The sequence below is a fragment of the Aquarana catesbeiana genome, linkage group LG04 (genome assembly GCF_042186555.1).
Source record: "Aquarana catesbeiana isolate 2022-GZ linkage group LG04, ASM4218655v1, whole genome shotgun sequence".
NCBI lineage: Eukaryota > Metazoa > Chordata > Amphibia > Anura > Ranidae > Aquarana > Aquarana catesbeiana.
The window spans coordinates 690,700,007-690,722,483 of NC_133327.1; the positions used below are offsets into that span (position 1 = coordinate 690,700,007).

The 22,477-nt window shown below is 46.6% G+C and overlaps 1 protein-coding gene across 3 annotated transcripts in view; it reads left to right on the top strand.

Annotated features, from left to right (window-relative positions):
• The window catches only part of BABAM2 (BRISC and BRCA1 A complex member 2), a 289,298-nt gene that overhangs the window by 256,655 nt on the left and 10,166 nt on the right, over positions 1–22,477 (top strand). The gene's annotated exons all lie outside the window — the stretch shown is intronic.

Below are 22,477 nucleotides of genomic sequence, written 5' to 3' on the forward strand. Positions count from 1 at the left end.
GGGGCTGCAGAAGAGGCAGTTTACAGGCGCTTTTCAGGCCCTATTTTTAGCGCAAAAACGCCTTCAGTGTGAAAGGGGTCTTAGTGAAAGCAGCTCACTGTGAACGCATTAACAACGTCGCACAACCGCGCTATTGTCAGTTAAAGTAACGCAGTGCCTTATCATAAAAAATGGCCTGGTCATGAGGAGAGGGGTAAATCTTCCAGAGGTCAAGTGGTTAAAAGTCAGGGGTACAATCCAAAAAGTAGCCAAATTTATTTCGGGGGTCAAAATGCATAAAGTGGTCTAACAACATTATATATGCAAAGCCACGTGTCACATTAATGGACCTATAAGAAGGAGGAGGAGGTAGAAGTGGGTGGAGTCAAGCTCACGTCTTACAGAAAAAAAAAAAAGCAGATTCGAATGAAACTTCAACCACCAATTCCTCTGAATCTGCCGATTACTTTGATTTTTTTTTCATTTAGGATATAAAGTAGAACTATAGGCAAAACCTTTTTTTTTTTTCACTTTTGATAGAACAATGGAGCCTCCCCCCCCCCCCCCGTCAGATCTTCCTCCCCCCCGTCAGATCTTCCCCCCCCCCTCAGATCTTCCTCCCCATCCGTGTCCCAAAGTCGAGACTTTCCTTCACTTCACACTAGAGCTAAGAAAGAACATAAGAAGTTTTCTATATCAATCTGATATGGGTACAACATCCCCTCCATGTAGTCATAATTAAAACCAAATAATCAAACGTAAAGGGAGTGTCAAAATGATTATACAAGAATAAGAACATGAGTGCGGTTCCCAAAAAAAAGAGGAATGAAACCGCACTCATGTTCTTATTCTTGTATAATCATTTTGACACTCCCTTTACGTTTGATTATTTGGTTTTAATTATGACTACATGGAGGGGATGTTGTACCCATATCAGATTGATATAGAAAACTTCTTATGTTCTTTCTATCCCTGATGAAGGGGGCTGGACCCCTGAAACGTGTTGGATACATTTTGCACTGTACCCCTGACTTTTATTGGAATAAAGTTGTATCCGGACCTCTTAGCAGTGGTGTGACACTTCAATTTCACTTTTCGATACATTTGACTACAAGCCAAGGATAATGTGGGGTGTAGAAGCCACGTGCCCAGGAACCAGATCATTTACACCAGTGGTCTCCACTTTGCTTTCTTTGATCTGGACCTTGGGGCACTATTTTCATTCACTGATACCAACAATGGGGCACAGTTCCTCCCAATGACACCAACAATGGGGCACAGTTTCTTCCAATGACACCAACAATGGGGCACAGTTCCTCCCAATGACACCAACAATGGGGCACAGTTTCTTCCAATGACACCAACAATGGGGCACAGTTCCTCCCAATGACACCAACAATGGGGCACAGTTCCTCCCAATGACACCAACAATGGGGCACAGTTCCTCCCAATGACACCAACAATGAGGCACAGTTCCTCCCAATTAAACCAACAACGGGGCTCAATGACACCAATGATGGGGCACAATTCCTCTCAATGATACCAAGTATGTGGCACAATTCCTCCCACTGACACCAAAGATGGGGCATTGTTTATTCCCACCAATGTCAAGACCTTTTCTACTTCCAGTGGCTACAGTTTGCTCCTCCTTAAGTTTGAAGGACAGTAAACTGGCCATTTGTTTAGGAAGTTTGGAGACCCCTGATTTACATCAATACCTTAGGATAAGAATACCAGTAAGATAACCCTCTGGGTCCAGCGCTATCTTTCCACTTTTCTCAACATTTCACAATGCGGGATGGAAATCTATATTGTAGAGCAGAGTAGCTCTTTTTTATGCAGCTTTTAGGTACGAAAGGGCCTTCAGAAAACTTTGAGTAAGATCAAGGCGTTTAGATGAGACAAGAGTGCCACGCCAAGGGTTTTAGGCTCCAGAACTTTTTATCTTTATAAAAATCCAAGATTAAGAAACCCAACGTGTTTCAGGGCTTTGTAAAGTCCTTCATCGGGGTCTGAAATTCTGTTTGAGATGAAAGATTGAGAAAATTGAGTACTGTCCGTGATACTTTTTTTTTTATTTGCACTAACATACAATTTTTCAGGACAAGCTTTCAGGGTGTGTCCCCTTCTTCAAGGTCCAAGCAGATGAAAGATTGGCAGACTTGGAGGACTGTGGATGTTTCAGGTGTAGAGATTGTTCCTTCTTCTGAAGATGGCTTCACCAGCTCCATAGCCAACTGATGAAGTTGAATTCAGAAGAAGGAGCCATCTCTACACCTCAACAATCCCCCAAGTCTGCCGATCTTGTATTCCAAACAGCATCTTAAGCCATGATGAGAAGGGTTATGTACAAACCTCTGAGATGCATTTGACTTTCTTCTTCTGAGTTTAATGAAATTAAAACTTCTGGACTCTAAAACCTTTGATGTAGCGCTCTTCTCTCTTATCACCACAATAAAAAGAATGCCTTCTATATATCTGCCTCCTCTTACCACAAATTTGACAATCATGTGTTACTGTTAGTTCCATGTTGAGGTTTCCCTCCTTCCCGATCAGGGAATCGTGGGGTTAATTGCTTAACACATTCCTCATTGAGGATTCCTATGAGGGCCAGCAGGCCCTGATGCTGACCTGGAGGTCAGAGGACATTTAGAGGAGGAGGTGTGGAGAGGTTCACACGCTGGTCACGTTTTGCCTGTTTTACTTCATGTTACCGGACTTGGTCAGTTCATGGCACAGGATACCAGAATCTATAAAAACAGAATAATTTCACCAAGCTGGAACAAATACTCTGATAGTCAGACCAATCGTGTTTAAAACTTTAATCCTAGCTTTCTGTCTTCTTCCCCATTGGGAAGATTTCCCTACTTCCTGCAACAGTGACAACAGAGGAGACAATTAGGTTAATCAGAGGCATACCTTAGAACCTTCAGGGCCCCGGTGCCAGAAACCATGATGGACCCCTCTGCCCCGGGTCTTTCCCACTGATCCTGGGGCCCTTTACTCGCACTGTGGGACCCTTTCACATGTTGTTCTCTCCACGGTGGCGGTCCTTTGGGACCCTGGCAGTTCCACCACTGGTGTCAGTAGTTTATTTATTTCTTTATTTTATGTTTATTTTTTTTTACAATTTTATTTTTTACAATTATCAGGGGTCAAAATAGAAAAATGTTCTATTAAATATCCATCTATTGATATAAAAGGCTAAAATCCAGCCAACTGAGAAGCTTACACATTTGAGCCTCTTAGGCCTTAGTCGTTGCTCCTTTGACTAAAGCCTAAGTGACTGAAACGCGTAAGTTTTCTATTGGCTGGATTTTAGCCTTTGCTATCAATAAATGGATATTCAGTAGCAGATTTCCATCATGGTTTTGACTTTCAATTTAGACGGTGTCTATCACAAGGCTTACAGAGGCTTCAGACATAGCACTGGTGTTCCTCACCGTTCAGGATTGGGTATGGTGGTAAAGCGCAGCTCACCATTTCTTTTTGGTAAATTTTGAAGGGGTATTGGATTAGATATCGGCTCAGCTAGCCGGACTTATAAAAGATTTCTGGAAGTCAGAGGGAGGGGAGATGAGCCAGTGATGGGCAAGGAGCAGCCTGTGGAGATTGTACTCCTCTTATATAGATCATATATTACAAATGACAGCTCTGATGCCTCAGTCCACATTTCCCGAGAGATGAAAGAGCTGCTGTGTAATTTATGATGGTGGCTGTAAGGTATATAGTGTGATATATGCTCTGAGAATATCGAACACACGGAACATGCTTCTGAACCTATTCAAGAGAAATTGTATTATTGCTTTTGAAAAGGTTATGTATGCATTTTCCTACTTCACTACCACCAATGTATGGAAAGAGCAAAACTTTACCACATAAACCGTCTCTCTACTTCCAGATATGGAGGCTTCAGGCTTGAGGAAAGATGTTTTTAGGCCTTCGTCAGTTTTACCATAAAATGATAGGAAGGATTCCTGGTTTATGCACACTGTGAAGGGTCTTTATGTACACTGATGGGAAGGGTTTCTGCACACTGATAAGAAGGGTTCTTGTACACTGTGGTGGCTTTATCTTCTCACTGATGGTAAAGGTTCCTGAACATTGTGGAGGGTCATTCTGCTCTCTAATGGGAAAGGTTCCTGAACACTGTGGAAGGCCATTCTGCTCTCTAATGGGAAGGGTTCCTGAACACTGTGGAAGGTCATTCTTCTCTCTAATGGGAAAGGTTCCCGAACACTGTGGAAGGTCATTCTGCTCTCTAATGGGAAGGGTTCCTGAACACTGTGGAAGGTCATTCTGCTCTCTAATGGGAAGGGTTCCTGAACACTGTGGAAGGTCATTCTGCTCTCTAATGGGAAGAGTTCCTGAACACTGTGGAAGGTCATTCTGCTCTCTAATGGGAAGGGTTCCTGAACACTGTGGAAGGTCATTCTGTTCTCTAATGGGAAGGGGTCCTGAACACTGCGGAAGGTCAGTTTTCTCTCTAATGGGAAGGGTTTCTGAACACTGTGGAAGGTCATTCTGCTCTCTAATGGGAAGAGTTCCTGAACACTGTGGAAGGTCATTCTGCTCTCTAATGGGAAGGGTTCCTGAACACTGTGGAAGGTCATTCTGCTCTCTAATAGGAAGAGTTCCTGAACACTGTGGAAGGTCATTCTGCTCTCTAATGGGAAGGGTTCCTGAACACTGTGGAAGGTCATTCTGTTCTCTAATGGGAAGAGTTCCTGAACACTGTGGAAGGTCATTCTGCTCTCTAATGGGAAGGGTTCCTGAACACTGTGGAAGGTCATTCAGTTTTCTAATGGGAAGGGGTCCTGAACACTGTGGAAGGTCAGTTTTCTCTCTAATGGGAAGGGTTTCTGAACACTGCCGAGGTTCATTATGCTCTCTAATGGGAAGAGTTCCTGAACACTGTGGAAGGTCATTCTGCTCTCTAATGAGAAGGGTTCCTGAACCCTGTGGAAGGTCATTCTGCTCTTTAATGGGAAGGATTCCTGGACACTGTGGAGAGTCATTCTGCTCTCTAATGGGAAGGGTTCCTGAACACTGTGGAGTGTCATTTTGCCCTCTAATGAGAAGGGTTCCTGAACACTGTGGAGGGTCATTCTACCCTCTAATGGGAAGGGTTCCTGAACACTGTGGAGAGTGATTCTGCTCTCTAATGGGAAGGGTTCCTGAACACTGTGGAGGGTCATTTTGCCCTCTAATGAGAAGGGTTCCTGAACACTGTGGAGGGTCATTCTACCCTCTAATGGGAAGGGTTCCTGAACCCTGTGGAGGGTCATTTTGCCCTCTAATGGGAAGGGTTCCTGAACCCTGTGGAAGGTCATTCTGCCCTCTAATGAGAAGGGTTCCTGAACACTGTGGAAGGTCATTCTGCTCTCTAATGGGAAGGGTTTCTGAACACTGTGGAAGGTCATTCTGCACTCTGATGGGAAGGATTCCAGCACACTGTGGTGGATCTTTATGCATACTGATAGAAAGCGTTTCTGTACACTATGGAGGGTCATTCTGTACACAGATGGCCATTCTGCACTCTTTCGGGAAGGGTTTCTGCACACTGTCAAGGGTCATTCTGCACTCTTTCGGGAAGGGTTCCTGCACACTGTGAAGGGTCATTCTGCACTCTTTCGGGAAGGGTTCCTGCACACTGTGAAGAGTCATTCTGCACTCTTTCGGGAAGGGTTCCTGCACACTGTGAAGGGTCATTCTGCACTCTTTCGAGAAGGGTTCCTGCACACTGTGAAGGGTCATTCTGCACTCTTTCGGGAAGGGTTCCTGCACACTGTGAAGAGTCATTCTGCACTCTTTCGGGAAGGGTTCCTGCACACTGTGAAGGGTCATTCTGCACTCTTTCGGGAAGGGTTCCTGCACTGTGAAGGGTCATTCTGCACTCTTTCGGGAAGGGTTCCTGCACACTGTGAAGGGTCATTCTGCACTCTTTCGGGAAGGGTTCCTGCACACTGTGAAGGGTCATTTTGCCCTCTAATGGGAAGGGTTCCTGAACCCTGTGGAAGGTCATTCTGCCCTCTAATGAGAAGGGTTCCTGAACACTGTGGAAGGTCATTCTGCTCTCTAATGAGAAGGATTCCTGGACACTGTGGAGAGTCATACTGCTCTCTAATGGGAAAGGTTCCTGAACACTGTGGAGTGTCATTTTGCCCTCTAATGAGAAGGGTTCCTGAACACTGTGGAGGGTCATTCTACCCTCTAATGGGAAGGGTTCCTGAACACTGTGGAGAGTCATTCTGCTCTCTAATGAGAAGGGTTCCTGAACACTGTGGAGGGTCATTCTACCCTCTAATGGGAAGGGTTCCTGAACCCTGTGGAGGGACATTTTTCCCTCTAATGGGAAGGGTTCCTGAACCCTGTGGAAGGTCATTCTGCCCTCTAATGAGAAGGGTTCCTGAACACTGTGGAAGGTCATTCTGCTCTCTAATGGGAAGGGTTTCTGAACACTGTGGAGGGTCATTCTGCACTCTGATGGGAAGGATTCCAGCACACTGTGGTGGATCTTTATGCATACTGATAGAAAGCGTTTCTGTACACTATGGAGGGTCATTCTGTACACAGATGGCCATTCTGCACTCTTTCGGGAAGGGTTCCTGCACACTGTCAAGGGTCATTCTGCACTCTTTCGGGAAGGGTTCCTGCACACTGTGAAGGGTCATTCTGCACTCTTTCGGGAAGGGTTCCTGCACTGTGAAGGGTCATTCTGCACTCTTTCGGGAAGGGTTCCTGCACACTGTGAAGGGTCATTCTGCACTCTTTCGAGAAGGGTTCCTGCACACTGTGAAGGGTCATTCTGCACTCTTTCGGGAAGGGTTCCTGCACTGTGAAGGGTCATTCTGCACTCTTTCGGGAAGGGTTCCTGCACACTGTGAAGGGTCATTCTGCATTCTTTCAGGAAGGGTTCCTGCACACTGTCAAGGGTCATTCTGCACTCTTTCGGGAAGGGTTCCTGCACACTGTGGAAGGTCATACTGCACTCTGATAGGAAATGATTCCTCCACACTTTGGTGAGTCATTCTGCACAGTAATGAGAAGGGTCCTTGCATATTTTGGGTTCCTGCACACTGTGAAGGGTCATTCTGCACTTTTTCGGGAAGGGTTCCTGCACACTGTGAAGGGTCATTCTGCACTTTTTCGGGAAGGGTTCCTGCACACTGTGAAGGGTCATTCTGCACTTTTTCGGGAAGGGTTCCTGCACACTGTGAAGGGTCATTCTGCACTTGTTCGGGAAGGGTTCCTGCACACTGTGAAGGGTCATTCTGCACTTTTTCGGGAAGGGTTCCTGCACACTGTGGAAGGTCATACTGCACTCTGATAGGAAATGATTCCTCCACACTTTGGTGAGTCATTCTGCACAGTAATGAGAAGGGTCCTTGCATATTTTGGGTTCCTGCACACTGTGAAGGGTCATTCTGCACTTTTTCGGGAAGGGTTCCTGCACACTGTGGAAGGTCATACTGCACTCTGATAGGAAATGATTCCTCCACACTTTGGTGAGTCATTTTGCACAGTAATGAGAAGGGTCCTTGCATATTTTGGGTTCCTGCACACTGTGAAGGGTCATTCTGCACTCTTTCGGGAAGGGTTCCTGCACACTGTGAAGGGTCATTCTGCACTCTTTCGGGAAGGGTTCCTGCACTGTGAAGGGTCATTCTGCACTCTTTCGGGAAGGGTTCCTGCACACTGTGAAGGGTCATTCTGCACTCTTTCGGGAAGGGTTCCTGCACACTGTGAAGGGTCATTTTGCCCTCTAATGGGAAGGGTTCCTGAACCCTGTGGAAGGTCATTCTGCCCTCTAATGAGAAGGGTTCCTGAACACTGTGGAAGGTCATTCTGCTCTCTAATGAGAAGGATTCCTGGACACTGTGGAGAGTCATTCTGCTCTCTAATTGGAAGGGTTCCTGAACACTGTGGAGTGTCATTTTGCCCTCTAATGAGAAGGGTTCCTGAACACTGTGGAGGGTCATTCTGCTCTCTAATGGGAAGGGTTCCTGAACACTGTGGATGGTCATTTTGCCCTCTAATGAGAAGGGTTCCTGAACACTGTGGAGGGTCATTCTACCCTCTAATGGGAAGGGTTCCTGAACCCTGTGGAGGGTCATTTTGCCCTCTAATGGGAAGGGTTCCTGAACACTGTGGAGCCCTCTAATGGGAAGGGTTCCTGAACACTGTGGAGTGTCATTCTACCCTCTAATGGGAAGGGTTCCTGAACACTGTGGAGAGTCATTCTGCTCTCTAATGGGAAGGGTTCCTGAACACTGTGGAGGGTCATTTTGCCCTCTAATGAGAAGGGTTCCTGAACACTGTGGAGGGTCATTCTACCCTCTAATGGGAAGGGTTCCTGAACCCTGTGGAGGGTCATTTTGCCCTCTAATGGGAAGGGTTCCTGAACACTGTGGAGGGTCATTCTACCCTCTAATGGGAAGGGTTCCTGAACCCTGTGGAGGGTCATTCTACCCTCTAATGGGAAGGGTTCCTGAACCCTGTGGAAGGTCATTCTGCCCTCTAATGAGAAGGGTTCCTGAACACTGTGGAAGGTCATTCTGCTCTCTAATGGGAAGGGTTCCTGCACACTGTGAAGAGTCATTCTGCACTCTTTCGGGAAGGGTTCCTGCACACTGTGAAGGGTCATTCTGCACTCTTTCGGGAAGGGTTCCTGCACACTGTGAAGAGTCATTCTGCACTCTTTCGGGAAGGGTTCCTGCACTGTGAAGGGTCATTCTGCACTCTTTCGGGAAGGGTTCCTGCACACTGTGAAGGGTCATTCTGCACTCTTTCGAGAAGGGTTCCTGCACACTGTGAAGGGTCATTCTGCACTCTTTCGGGAAGGGTTCCTGCACTGTGAAGGGTCATTCTGCACTCTTTCGGGAAGGGTTCCTGCACACTGTGAAGGGTCATTCTGCATTCTTTCAGGAAGGGTTCCTGCACACTGTCAAGGGTCATTCTGCACTCTTTCGGGAAGGGTTCCTGCACACTGTGGAAGGTCATACTGCACTCTGATAGAAAATGATTCCTCCACACTTTGGTGAGTCATTCTGCACAGTAATGAGAAGGGTCCTTGCATATTTTGGGTTCCTGCACACTGTGAAGGGTCATTCTGCACTTTTTCGGGAAGGGTTCCTGCACACTGTGAAGGGTCATTCTCCACTTTTTCGGGAAGGGTTCCTGCACACTGTGAAGGGTCATTCTGCACTTTTTCGGGAAGGGTTCCTGCACACTGTGAAGGGTCATTCTGCACTTTTTCGGGAAGGGTTCCTGCACACTGTGGAAGGTCATACTGCACTCTGATAGGAAATGATTCCTCCACACTTTGGTGAGTCATTCTGCACAGTAATGAGAAGGGTCCTTGCATATTTTGGGTTCCTGCACACTGTGAAGGGTCATTCTGCACTCTTTCGGGAAGGGTTCCTGCACACTGTGAAGGGTCATTCTGCACTCTTTCGGGAAGGGTTCCTGCACACTGTGAAGGGTCATTCTGCACTCTTTCGGGAAGGGTTCCTGCACACTGTGAAGGGTCATTCTGCACTCTTTCGGGAAGGGTTCCTGCACACTGTGAAGGGTCATTCTGCACTCTTTCGGGAAGGGTTCCTGCACACTGTGAAGGGTCATTCTGCACTCTTTCGGGAAGGGTTCCTGCACACTGTGAAGGGTCATTCTGCACTCTTTCGGGAAGGGTTCCTGCACACTGTGAAGGGTCATTCTGCACTCTTTCGGGAAGGGTTCCTGCACACTGTGGAAGGTCATACTGCACTCTGATAGGAAATGATTCCTCCACACTTTGGTGAGTCATTCTGCACAGTAATGAGAGGGGTCCTTGCATATTTTGGAGAGGCAATCTGATTGGAGGGTGTCCTATTTAGCAGCAAATATTCACGTATTTTCTTTGATAATGTGTAAAATATGGAGATATAACCTGGGAGGAGCATTTGAGGTCAGATTGGTCGCAGAGCTGGCGTGCTTTGTATGGGGTGTGCCCAAAAAATGGCCAAAGAGGGGGGATGTATACAGTAATAAAGTTTCCTTTTTTATTTCTGGGGAAACGCGTAGAGCGATGTAGCACACGTTATGAATCCGGCGATCTACATGACCAGTATCTGGACGCAGGCTGTTGTAGCGTTACACTAGATGATGCAAGGAGGTCAGAGGTCAGCGTATGTGTGGGAATTCTCCGCTCTCACAACAAGAGCCATGAAGGCATTTCTGAAATACTTCATCTCATCTGTCTGTCTTCAGTCACTCCGAGCTGTCAGTGCGCTCCTCACACCAGTCATTCTAAGGATGGGAACCATTGTGTAGTATATACTGTATACTGCAGAAGAGAATTCCAAACACCTGCTGCACTTCATGATTAAAGATCAACCATTTCCGTTTTCCTGGCACCGTGTAGAGAGGACGTTATACCCTTCATGGGTCATCAGATTAGAGTTTCAGTCTTTCTAAACCTCCTTGTCTAGAGCCGTGGTCTCCAAGCTGCAAGTCCGGGGCCAAATGCAGCCCTTTGGTTGCCTTTATCTTACCCTTGGTAAATCATTGATACCAATGATGGGACACTATTCCTTTCACTGACACCAATGATGGGGCACTATTCCTCCCACTGACACCAATGATGGGGCACTATTCCCCCCACTGACACCAATGATGGAGCACTATTCCTCCCACTGATACCAATGATGGGGCACTATTCCTCCCACTGACACCAATGATGGGGCACTATACCTCCCACTGATACCAATGATGGGACACTATTCCTCCCACTGATACCAATGATGGGGCACTATACCTCCCACTGATACCAATGATGGGGCACTATTCCTCCCACTGACACCAATGATGGGGCACTATTCCTCCCACTGACACCAATGATGGGGCACTATACCTCCCACTGATACCAATGATGGGGCACTATTCCTCCCACTGATACCAATGTTGGGGCACTATTCCTCCCACTGATACCAATGATGGGGCACTATTCCTCCCACTGACACCAATGATGGGGCACTATTCCTCCCACTGACACCAATGATGGGACACTTTTCCTCCCACTGATACCAATGATGGGGCACTATTCCTCCCACTGATACCAATGATGGGGCACTATTCCTCCCACTGACACCAATGATGGGGCACTATTCCTCCCACTGATATCACTATGTTGCATAGAACTAGGCTGTGGCTTTCCTCGTGTCCTCACTATGATATCGCCCACGTTGGGGTGACCCGGGCCGCGGCTCTTCTGTGTCTTCTCTAAGCAGATGTAGAAGTTGAGTCTTTGTACAAGTCGTGTCTCGCTCCTCTAATCCCGGTAATTACATTGTATTCTGACATTTCTATTTTGGAGTCTTAATAGCGTATTACATCCCCTTCCATTTTAGGAGAACAGGATTATCGCCTTAATTACATCTTTTTTCATTTTGCACTGATACCCTTCACCCGTAATTTTTCAGTTCACATGACACTAATGGCGGCTGTGTGCGCGTCCCCCCACCCCCGCTCCTCAGTCCAGCTCCTCCTGGTGCTCAGTGTAGGACTGTCAGCTGCAGGCATGAGAATCTAAACCTCTTCCAAAGGAAATCTGCACTCTTTGTTTCTGGATGCGGGCACACAGCTATATACACAGAGGAAAAACATGTACAGGAGTTGTATTTCTGACCATCCAGTCCTGAGATTTACACAGCTTTGCCACGTAGCACAGCCCTGGAAGAGCAGTGACCTGATTTTTCTCTCCTGCAGTTCAATATTAGGCCTTGTCCCTCCCTCTCCCAGCCTGTGATTGGACACTGAAAGAAGAAGTAGCTGCCTGATGATCTTATCTCTATGACTCTCTTTCTTATCAGCATTCTCCTCTTTAACACATAAGCACTGCGGCACTGCTGATTGGGTCCTTGTGCTGCCTCTCCCTCTTTCAGTTTGAGCTCTGCTTTAGGCTAGGTTCACACTCAGGCGGGTAGTTGCGGATGCAGGAATTGCACCGGTTTCCACAGCCACAACCACCCGCAGCCAAAACGGGCTGTTCTTATGGAGAAAAAAATGAACTACTTCCCGCAAACTGTCGTCATTATACGTCGGTAGAATACCGGAGTTATGGCAGCAGATAGCAGATTGCCATCGACATCCCTAGTATAGTATCAGTTCTTATCAGTGTCACCTTGTACTTTGCTTTATTGAGCTGACGGGTTTGGAATTCCTGACCTGGTATGGTGGAGCTTCCAAGGGACCATCCAAGGGACCATCCAAGGGACCATCCAAAGGACCATCCAAGGGACCATCCAAGGGACCATCCAAAGGACCATCCAAAGGACCATCCAAGGGACCATCCAAGGGACCATCTTCTTCTAGTTGTTGGCCTCTTGCCTGGTTTTTATGGTTCTCAGGCAGGTTGTCAGATAGAAGATGGGATCATTCTGAGAAGGCCCAGTGCCTCCTGATAAGGCAAGCCTGCCCGAGTCTATAATAAAAAGAGGAGAGCCTGCAGTGCTAGTGACCCCGATGTCCCCAAAATCACTTTGGGTTTGGACCCGACTGTTGGTATTATGCCACCACCGTCATTAGACCTCTACTTTTGTCTGAAATCGCTTGCAACGACTGGAGCAATTTATTACACCAGGCAGGAGGACCTCGCCATGTTCTATTACTTTTTCTTCGTTCACAGTACTTATTTTAACTGCGCAAGACTCTTTTTTTTTTTTTTTTTTTACGCTCACAGAATTCGATAGATAGTAAGTTCTGAAGTCTGGCGGGGGAGATCTGTTGCCTTCTAGTTGGTTTCTCCCCCACCTTGGGGTCTCTCTCTGCGGTTCTTGGTTGATCCGCTTCAGCAGATCTCTTAGTAATGGGATAAGCCCATCTGGAGCTTGGTGGATCCTTCTCTCTGTCAAGAGCCTTGCACCCGAGGCGCTCAGGGAATGAAGCTCCTCTGTGAAGGGCTGAGTGACCCGAGCTGTACCCTGCAGGAGTTGATATTAACTGCCTGTGAGCTGACCCAGATGTCCTGCAAGGACCTCCGCTCAGTCCTCCTCACCGACCGATCTCTGGCTTCCTCAGAAAATCAGACCCACAGCACCCTTGTGCTCACTTTTTGTTTGTTTTGTACAGAACTCCTTTTTTAGTCGAGGGGTTTTGGTTTTTAATCACGAACAATGGCCTTATTAAAAAATATATATAAAAATTGAGTTTGTGATCTATTATGTTACCAAAATATTTGAGCAGTTATACAGTCAGTATCTTACAAAAGTAAGTACACCCCCCAGTCACATTTTTGTAAATCTTTTCTTCTATCTTTTGATGTGACAACACTGAAGAAATGACACTTGTCTACAATGTAAAGTAGTGAGTGTACAGCTTGTATAACAGTGTAAATTTGCTGTCCCCTCAAAATAACTCAACACACAGCCATTAATGTCTAAACCGCTGGCAATAAAAGTCAGTACACCCCTAAGTGAAAATCTCCAAATTGGGCCCAGTTAGCCATTTTCCCTCCCCGGTGTCATGTGACTCGTTAGTGTTACAAGGTCTCAGGTGTGAATGGGGAGCAGGTGTGTTAAATTTGGTGTTATTGCTCTCACTCTCTCATACTGGTCACTGGAAGTTCAACATGGCACCTCATGGCAAAGAACTCTCTGAGGATCTGAAAATAAGAATTGTTGCTCTACATAAAGATGGCCCAGGCTATAAGAAGATTGCCAAGACCCTGAAACTGAGCTGCAGCACGGTGGCCAAGACCATACAGCGGTATAACAGGACAGGTTCCACTCAGAACAGGCCTCGCCATGGTCCACCAAAGAAGTTGAGATCACGTGCTCAGCGTCATATCCAGAGGTTGTCTTTGGAAAATAGATGTATGAGTGCTGCCAGCATTGCTGCAGAGGTTGTAGGGGTGGGGGGTCAGCCTGTCAGTGCTCAGACCATACGCCACACACTGCATCAAATTGGTCTGCATGGCTGTCATCCCAGAAGGAAGCCTCTTCTAAAGATGATGCACAACAAAGACTGCAAACAGTTTGCTGAAGACAAGCAGACTAAGGACATGGATTACTGGAACCACCATGTCCTGTGGTCTGATGAGACCAAGATAAACGTATTTGGTTCCGATGGTGACAAGCGTGTGTGGGGGCAACCAGGTGAGGAGGACAAAGACAAGTGTGTCTTGTCTACAGTCAAGCATAGTGGTGGGAGTGTCATGGTCTGGGGCTGTGATGTCATCATGGAGGAGGGGAAGAGGACTCCAGTGACAACCTGTGAAGCTCTGGTGACCTCCATGTCCAAGAGGGTTAAGGCAGTGCTGGAAAATAATGGTGGCCACACAAAATATTGACACTTTGGGCCCAATTCGGAGATTTACACTTAGGGGTGTACTGACTTTTGTTGCCAGCGGTTTAGACATTATTGGCTGTGTGTTGAGTTATTTTGAGGGGACAGCAAATTTACACTGTTATACAAGCTGTACACTCACTACTTTACATTGTAGACAAGTGTCATTTCTTCAGTGTTGTCACATGAAAAGATAGAAGAAAAGATTTACAAAAAATGTGACTGAGGGGTGTACTTACTTTTGTCAGATACTGTATATAAAACAAATCTTGAAATCTTCTGCGTTCATGTTCATTGGTCACACCAAAAATGTAAACAATAATTTATTTCACTTAAATTTTAGTGGTCGCTGCGGTGAAGGTGGAGGAAGAACCATTGGCAGGCGCTCTCCTCCTTGTAATGTTTTTGTTGTGTTTTGTTTTATCTGTTGCTGCTTGAACTTGTCCCGAGACTTGGAAAACTTGTTCCTGATAATTATACCTGACACCCAAAACAACCTGTTCTTGGCTGGGTGACAGCAGGGCTGGTCCTGAACGAGGCTGCCGATGGCTTGTTTATCGGAGCAGGTTTTATGGCCAACGTGTTTGTCGTCGCCTCCCAAGAATTAACCTTTAGACGGTTTAAGGCAGGCTGCCCTCCCTGATGATAGGTCAATGCTGCTGGATTTCCGAGGACTGAAGTCAGCAGAATCGATGCGGAGAAAACTTCCTGTACCTCCATTAGATTGAGCTGTAATCCCACAATGGCCAGCTTGTGGCTCCTATTATAGAACAAAGAAAATTCCAACCTCAGAAATGAGCTACAGTCACCATACTTACAAAATATTTTGTTTTTTAGTTTAAAGGGAATCTTAATAATTTGTTGAGGTGCACACAAATGTGTGGTCAGAGAATGTGCATGCATGGCCAAGGAAAAGGTTCAGTTAAAAACCCATCTCCTTACCCCATCTCCAGATCCCATCTCCGGACCCCATCTCCTGACCCCATCTCCGGACCCCATCTCCTGACCCCATCTCTGGACCCCATCTCCTGACCCCATCTCCTGACCCCATCTCCTGACGCCATCTCCTGGCCCCATCTCCTGGCCCCATCTCCTGACCCCATCTCCTGGCCCCATCTCCTGACCCCATCTCCTGACCCCATCTCCGGACCCCATCTCCGGACCCCATCTCCGGACCCCATCTCCTGACCCCATCTCCTGACCCCATCTCCTGACCCCATCTCCTGGCCCCATCTCCTGACCCCATCTCCTGACCCCATCTCCGGACCCCATCTCCTGACCCCATCTCCGGACCCCATCTCCTGACCTAATCTCCTGACCCCATCTCCTGGCCCCATCTCCGGACCCCATCTCCGGACCCCATCTCCGGACCCCATCTCCTGACCCCATCTCCTGACCCCATCTCCTGGCCCCATCTCCTGACCCCTTGCCCCCCAGTTCTAGCAACCCTCTCCCCACCAACTTTTTTAATTCCTAAATTACTTGTATCTTCTGGCCATTCTGGTGATCTCACAGGTCTTTCCTCTTTTTGCCCAGTATCACCAGTGGGCGGCCTTTGCTACAACACTGGCCACTCATGTATTGACGTGTGAGCGCTGTTGACCTTAGCAGTACTGTGAATCCCGGCCGATGTAACGTATCCATGACATCCTGGGCTCACAGTAAGGCATTGAATGACACTGGCTGTCGTTCAACCTGGAAGAAGGCAGAGCAAGGTGCAGAGGAGGCGCATGCAGATGGCAGTACTGCTGCGTGTAGGAGGTGAGTACTGCTAATTAAAATACATACTGTTTTTTTTTAGTATCTTAAAAAAAAAATCTGGATTTCGGCTTTAGTTTAGACCTCCACAGACTTGCTTTCTTTCCTTTTGCTTCTCTTTTGCTCCTATTCAGGGCCGCAATTTGAAATCATGGGGCTCCATTCAGCCTACTTGACAGGTAACCCCCCCTCTATGTGATGGCAGCCGTGGTCCCCTGGAGGCTCTACACCTTTTGTAACTGAGTGGTAAGGTGGTGACTCCCCACCCCCCACCCCAGGGTTGCGGGGCCAACCCTGTCTCACCAGCATTGGCTCTCGCACTACCCCTTGTAAAGACTTATAGACATTCGCTGTTTCACCCCTTTGTTTTCAGACAGGGAGGAACCGGTGCTGCTGGACGTGGGGATGGATGCCTGCTTCTCCTCTCACATCTAATCACTTTCTTGTTACATTGTAGTGAAAAGAATTTCAGAGCAGCCTAAGAATGAGGTCAGAGGGGAGCAGCACAGAGTGGGAGAGGCAAGGCCCGAGCCCTCCTGCTGGCCCATTGAGGCCCGGTACCCCGTATTGGTGGCCCTGCTCCTTTATGCCACTGAGATCAAAAGGAAAGCCCTGTGTGAGCTTTATGTCACTGGAGTTGTAGCTCACATAGGGCTATGGGCTCCTCTGATTGGCCAATAGCAGCTCCTCCATACCTAGAAGCAGGGCTTTTTTTTTCTCAGGGAATAGGTGCAGGTACTCCCCACCCTTTCCAATCACCCCTTGTCTCCACCCCCTACCCACCTCTGAGCACCCCTGGTCTCCACCTCCTACCCACCTCTGAGCACCCCTTGTATTCACCCCGTACCCACCTCTGAGCAACCCTTGTCTCCACCCCTCTACCTACCTCTGAGCACCCCTGGTCTCCACCCCCTACCCACCTCTGAGCACCCCTTGTATCCACCCCCTACCCACCTCTGAGCATCCCTTGTCTCCACCCCCTACCCACATCTGAGTACAGTTCCTTGGTTTCACCACCTACCTACTGCCCAATACTATCTCTTTTAGAGAATACAGTACCAAGTATCATTTTGTGGTGCTAAGTAATTTGCATTGAATTTGTTAATGATAACAAGAAAGGCAGTAAAATGTATCCCCTGCAGCCAGAAACAACAGATCAGCCCCCCAGCAACTATAGAACCCTTCGTAACAATAGACCCCAAAGCAACAGTAGATTAACCCCAGCAACAATAGACCCCCACCAGCAACAGAAGATCTCCTAGCAGCCAGCACCAATAGACCCTCCAGCACACCCTAGCACCCCTTCAGTGGGGTGTAGAGTATGGAAGGGTTACAATCTCTGTTCCCGTTCCTGGACATCTGTAAAATTATGGATTAGCGATCATTATCTTTCCCAGGTGACAGCGGTCACAAGGACAAGTAATGGGCTTTATCTTTTCAACGGGTACACAGACATTTCAAACTTCACAGAAGTTCTAACTCTTTTCCACACCATCTATAACTAGAAGAAAACTTTGGGGCTGGAGTTCTACTTTAAGAAGACCAGTCCATGTTGACTTTAATTTCTATATTGTGGACTCCAAGCATCTTTCTCATCCGTATTTTACAAGGAGGCGGGGAGTAAACTTCCATAACCACGGTCAGCCAATCAGAATTCCTCTTTTACTGATCTACCTGAAGGAAAGCTGTGTTCTATGGGACGCTGCGCCTTCCATGTTGTCCTTCCTCTTTGGAGCACCTTTGTTATTCTTGTACAGGTCAGATTAAGGCCCCATAAACACGTTCTCTCCGGATGATAATCGCTTTAATAAACAGTTTGGAAATATAACCTAGATACATAATTAGCCGGTGTTATTTATGGAATCTAGGGCACACTTATTATAACACATTGCTTCTACAAAGTCTCATTATTTTGTACTAATAACAGTTTAGGTTGTACTACTGCAGTCCAGGCTGTCACCATTCAGCAATAAAGCACCATAAGTATCTTAAACACCGCACATCCCAAGCCCAGTGTGGGTTCAGAACAACCATTTAGAGTGTTCCTTGTACCAGTCATACACGTAGAGATTTCCTTTTTTTTTGAGGGGGGGGGGGGGGGGATTTTTGCATTTTTGTTTTGGAAGAATTTTGGCTTGCAGAGAGAATGTATGCTTAGAGGGGCTGAGCGTGCAGATCAGTGCTGGGGTGTGGAGGAGGATTTGTGCAAGGAGGGGTGATTCTTTTTAGGCAAGGGGACTTTTGTTGGAAGGGTGGGGGGGGGGGGGGGGGGTTGAGCTGGAAGGGGAGATCTGGGGGGCAAAGATTTATTCTGGGAGGGTGGGAAATGTTGCATGTTTGTTTAGGGAGAATTTTGGCTTGTAGAGGGGATTTATTATTAGGGGGTGAGTGTCCAAATCAGTACTGGGGATAGGGGAGGAGGATTTGTGCTAGGAGGGGTTATTTTTTGGTAGGGGGATGTTTACTAGGAGAATACAATTGGGGGGATGGGGGGGGGGGGTAGGCTGGAAGGGGAGATCCCCGAGGGGGCAAAGATTGAAGCTGGGAGGGGGGAACTTGTACTTGGAGGAGGAGACATTTTGACATTTTTGTTTGGGGGGAATGTTGTCTTGGAGATGGAGTTTATGCTTAGGGAGGTAAACATGCAGATCAGCGCTGAAATTTTTTTTTTTATTCGGGGGTGGGGGGGGGGGTGCGCTGAAACATGATGTTCACACATCATGGGGGGTTCAGTTTGTCATCTTCTCCCTTAATTTTTGGTGACCTTGTCCCAGCACTTGTTATGAGGTCTGATTTCATGACTAAACCCCACCCGCCAGCCCCCTTTCCAGTAATGGCTCCCTTATTAGCTACTAAAGGAACTGGGGGGTGGCAGTTGGCAGGCTTTAGTTACAGAATCACGAAGCCTGGCCTTCTTTAGTGGCTTCAGAGGGGCACATAGAGGAGAATTTTCTGGCTACCAAATGTAATAGAAGACACCTTGAGGTTGATTTACTAAAACTGGTGGGTGCAAAATCTGGTGCAGCTCTACATAGAAACCAATCAGCTTCCAGTTTATTTTTTTATGTTTTTGTCAAAGCTTAATGGAACAAGTTAGAAGCTTGAGTTATCCCCGTATGACTTGGAACTTGTTCAGAGCCGAGGACTCCATTCCTCTGCCCTGTGGGAGCTCAGGGTGTCTGAGCGGCCAATCTCCAAGCACCAGCGCTATCATGTGGGAATGAGTCCCATCCTCCTCCATACCCAGAACTTCCAGGTATTTTCCATTGATTGCAGAGCGACAAGAGTGCAAAGGGAAAGTAAATATTTCATATTGGTGGGGCCACCATCAGAAATGAACCGGTTGATTTGCTCTACATAGGCAATGCCCAGGTTCACTTTTAAAGAACATTGACGGTAGAGCCGTTTTTTAACAAGCAAGCCGGATCCCTTAAAATACAGTGGACAAAGCTGAGCTTTGCTTCAATGTGGTCATAGACTTGTGTGGACGAACACGATTTAACCTCCTAGATGCAAGTCTATCAGCTGGCAACGTGTACACGTGTCTCAGCCCAGGGTATGTGTTTAACTGTATGATGAGGAGAGGAGAAAAAAGGGCTTGACAGTTCTTGGTGCCACCTATCTCCAAGGATGGAATTTAAATATCAAACTAGATTTGCAAACCTGTCCATTCCTTTTTCCCATCCCAAGATCAGTAGGTTGGTAGATGTCCATTGCCACCTTAAACTTGATATCAGAAGTTAAACAGAAAAAAAGTCACTTACCCATTCAGCAGAGGCGCCCATGGTGGCATATAGTGGTATCAATGTAGGGGGTCAAAGTTGTTTTTAAGTGATGAACAAACAAATTTATTGAGTACACCCAAAAAAGTTCCACACTTCATGCTTGCTCTGCAATCAATGGCATGAGTCCATGTTGACCTTGAATCCCGCCTGTGATTGCAAAGCAAGCAGGAAGCAGAACACTTTTTTATGTAACACGAGGAGGTGGTGGATCAGCCACAAAACACATCTTTTAGGTGCACTAAATCAATTTGATGGTTCATCATAAATTGCAATGACTTCGACCCCTTCATTGATACCATAATATGCCACCATGGGCGCCAATGCTGTATTAGTGCTTGATGGTTACAGGCATACCCCACTTTTAAGTACACAATGGGGTTTATTTACTAAAGCTGGAAAGTGCAGAGTTAGGCTCACTTCTGCATAGAAACCAATGAACTTCCAGGTTTTATTACCAAAGCTTAATTGAACAAGCTGAGGGTTAGAAGCTCATTGGTTTCTATGCAGAAGTGAGCCTGATTTTGCACTTTCCAGCTTTAGTAAATAAACCCCATTGTGTACTTAAACGTGGGGTATGCCTGTATTTTGTTCATTGTTCTTATGAAGATGCCACCCTGTTATCCCCAATGAGGACTTAGGGCAGAGTTTCCCAGGGCATAGAGAGCGACCATTTCCTACTTGGAGACAAGGGTGTTCTCTATACGCCTACTTGGAAGGTTGCATTTACCACCATACTTGGTTATTGGCACCCTAACCAAATGTACTGTAAGCTGTATTATTTATCTTTTTGAATATCTGTTGCTCGATATCATCGCTGATGAATTATTGGACCCTAAGGGCTCTCCCACTTCTCTTTTCTTTTTTCTAGTAGACACCTTAGAGCTTTTTTTCTTCTGACACACCATTCTAAAGAACTCATAGACATTGTTAAACTTTATACAGAGCATCCAGAAAGTATTCACAGCGCTTCACTTTTTCCACATTTTGTTATGTTACAGCTTTATTCCAAAATTGGTTAAATTTATTATTTTCCTCAAAATTCTACAAACAATCCCCCATAATGACAACGTGAAAGAAGTTTATTTGAAATCTTTGCAAACTTATTAAAAATAAAAAAGGAAAAGATCCCATGTACATAAGTATCACAGGCTCCTCCCATGTACATAAGTATCACAGGCTCCTCCCATGTACATAAGTATCACAGGCTCCTCCCATGTACATATGTATCACAGGCTCCTCCCATGTACATATGTATCACAGGCTCCACCCATGTACATAAGTATCACAGGCTCCTCCCATGTACACATAAGTATCACAGGCTCCTCCCATGTACACATAAGTATCACAGGCTCCTCCCATGTACACATAAGTATCACAGGCTCCTCCCATGTACACAAGTATTACGGGCTCCTCCCATGTACATAAGTATCACAGGCTCCTCCCATGTACATAAGTATCACAGGCTCCTCCCATGTACATAAGTATCACAGGCTCCTCCCATGTACATAAGTATCACAGGCTCCTCCCATGTACATAAGTATCACAGGCTCCTCCCATGTACATAAGTATCACAGGCTTCTCCCATGTACATAAGTATCACAGGCTCCTCCCATGTACATAAGTATCACAGGCTCCTCCCATCTACATAAGTATCACAGACTCCTCCCATCTACATAAGTATCACAGGCTCCTCCCATGTACAGAAGTATCACAGGCTCCTCCCATGTACATAAGTATCACAGACTCCTCCCATCTACATAAGTATCACAGGCTCCTCCCATGTACATAAGTATCACAGACTCCTCCCATCTACATAAGTATCACAGGCTCCTCCCATGTACAGAAGTATCACAGGCTCCTCCCATGTACATAAGTATCACAGACTCCTCCCATCTACATAAGTATCACAGGCTCCTCCCATCTACATAAGTATCACAGACTCCTCCCATGTACATAAGTATCACAGACTCCTCCCATGTACATAAGTATCACAGACTCCTCCCATGTACAGAAGTGTCTCAGGCTCCTCCCATGTACATAAGTATCACAGACTCCTCCCATGTACATAAGTATCACAGGCTCCTCCCATGTACATAAGTATCACAGGCTTCTCCCATGTACATAAGTATCACAGGCTTCTCCCATGTACATAAGTATCACAGGCTCCTCCCATCTACATAAGTATCACAGACTCCTCCGATGTACATAAGTATCACAGGCTCCTCCCATGTACATAAGTATCACAGGCTCCTCCCATGTACATAAGTATCACAGGCTTCTCCCATGTACATAAGTATCACAGGCTCCTCCCATGTACAGAAGTGTCTCAGGCTCCTCCCATGTACATAAGTATCACAGGCTCCTCCCATGTACATAAGTATCACAGCCTTTGCCATGACACCCAACACTGAGCTCAGGTACCTCCTGTTTCCACTGATCATCCTTGAGATGTTTCTACAACTTGATTGGAGTCCACCTGTGGTAAATTCAGTTGATTGGACATGATTTGGAAAGGCACACACCTGTCTATAGAAGGTCCCACAGGTAACAGTGCATGTCAGAGCACAAACCAAGCCATGAAGACCATGGATTTATCTGTAGACCTCCGAGACACGATTGTATGGAGGCACAGA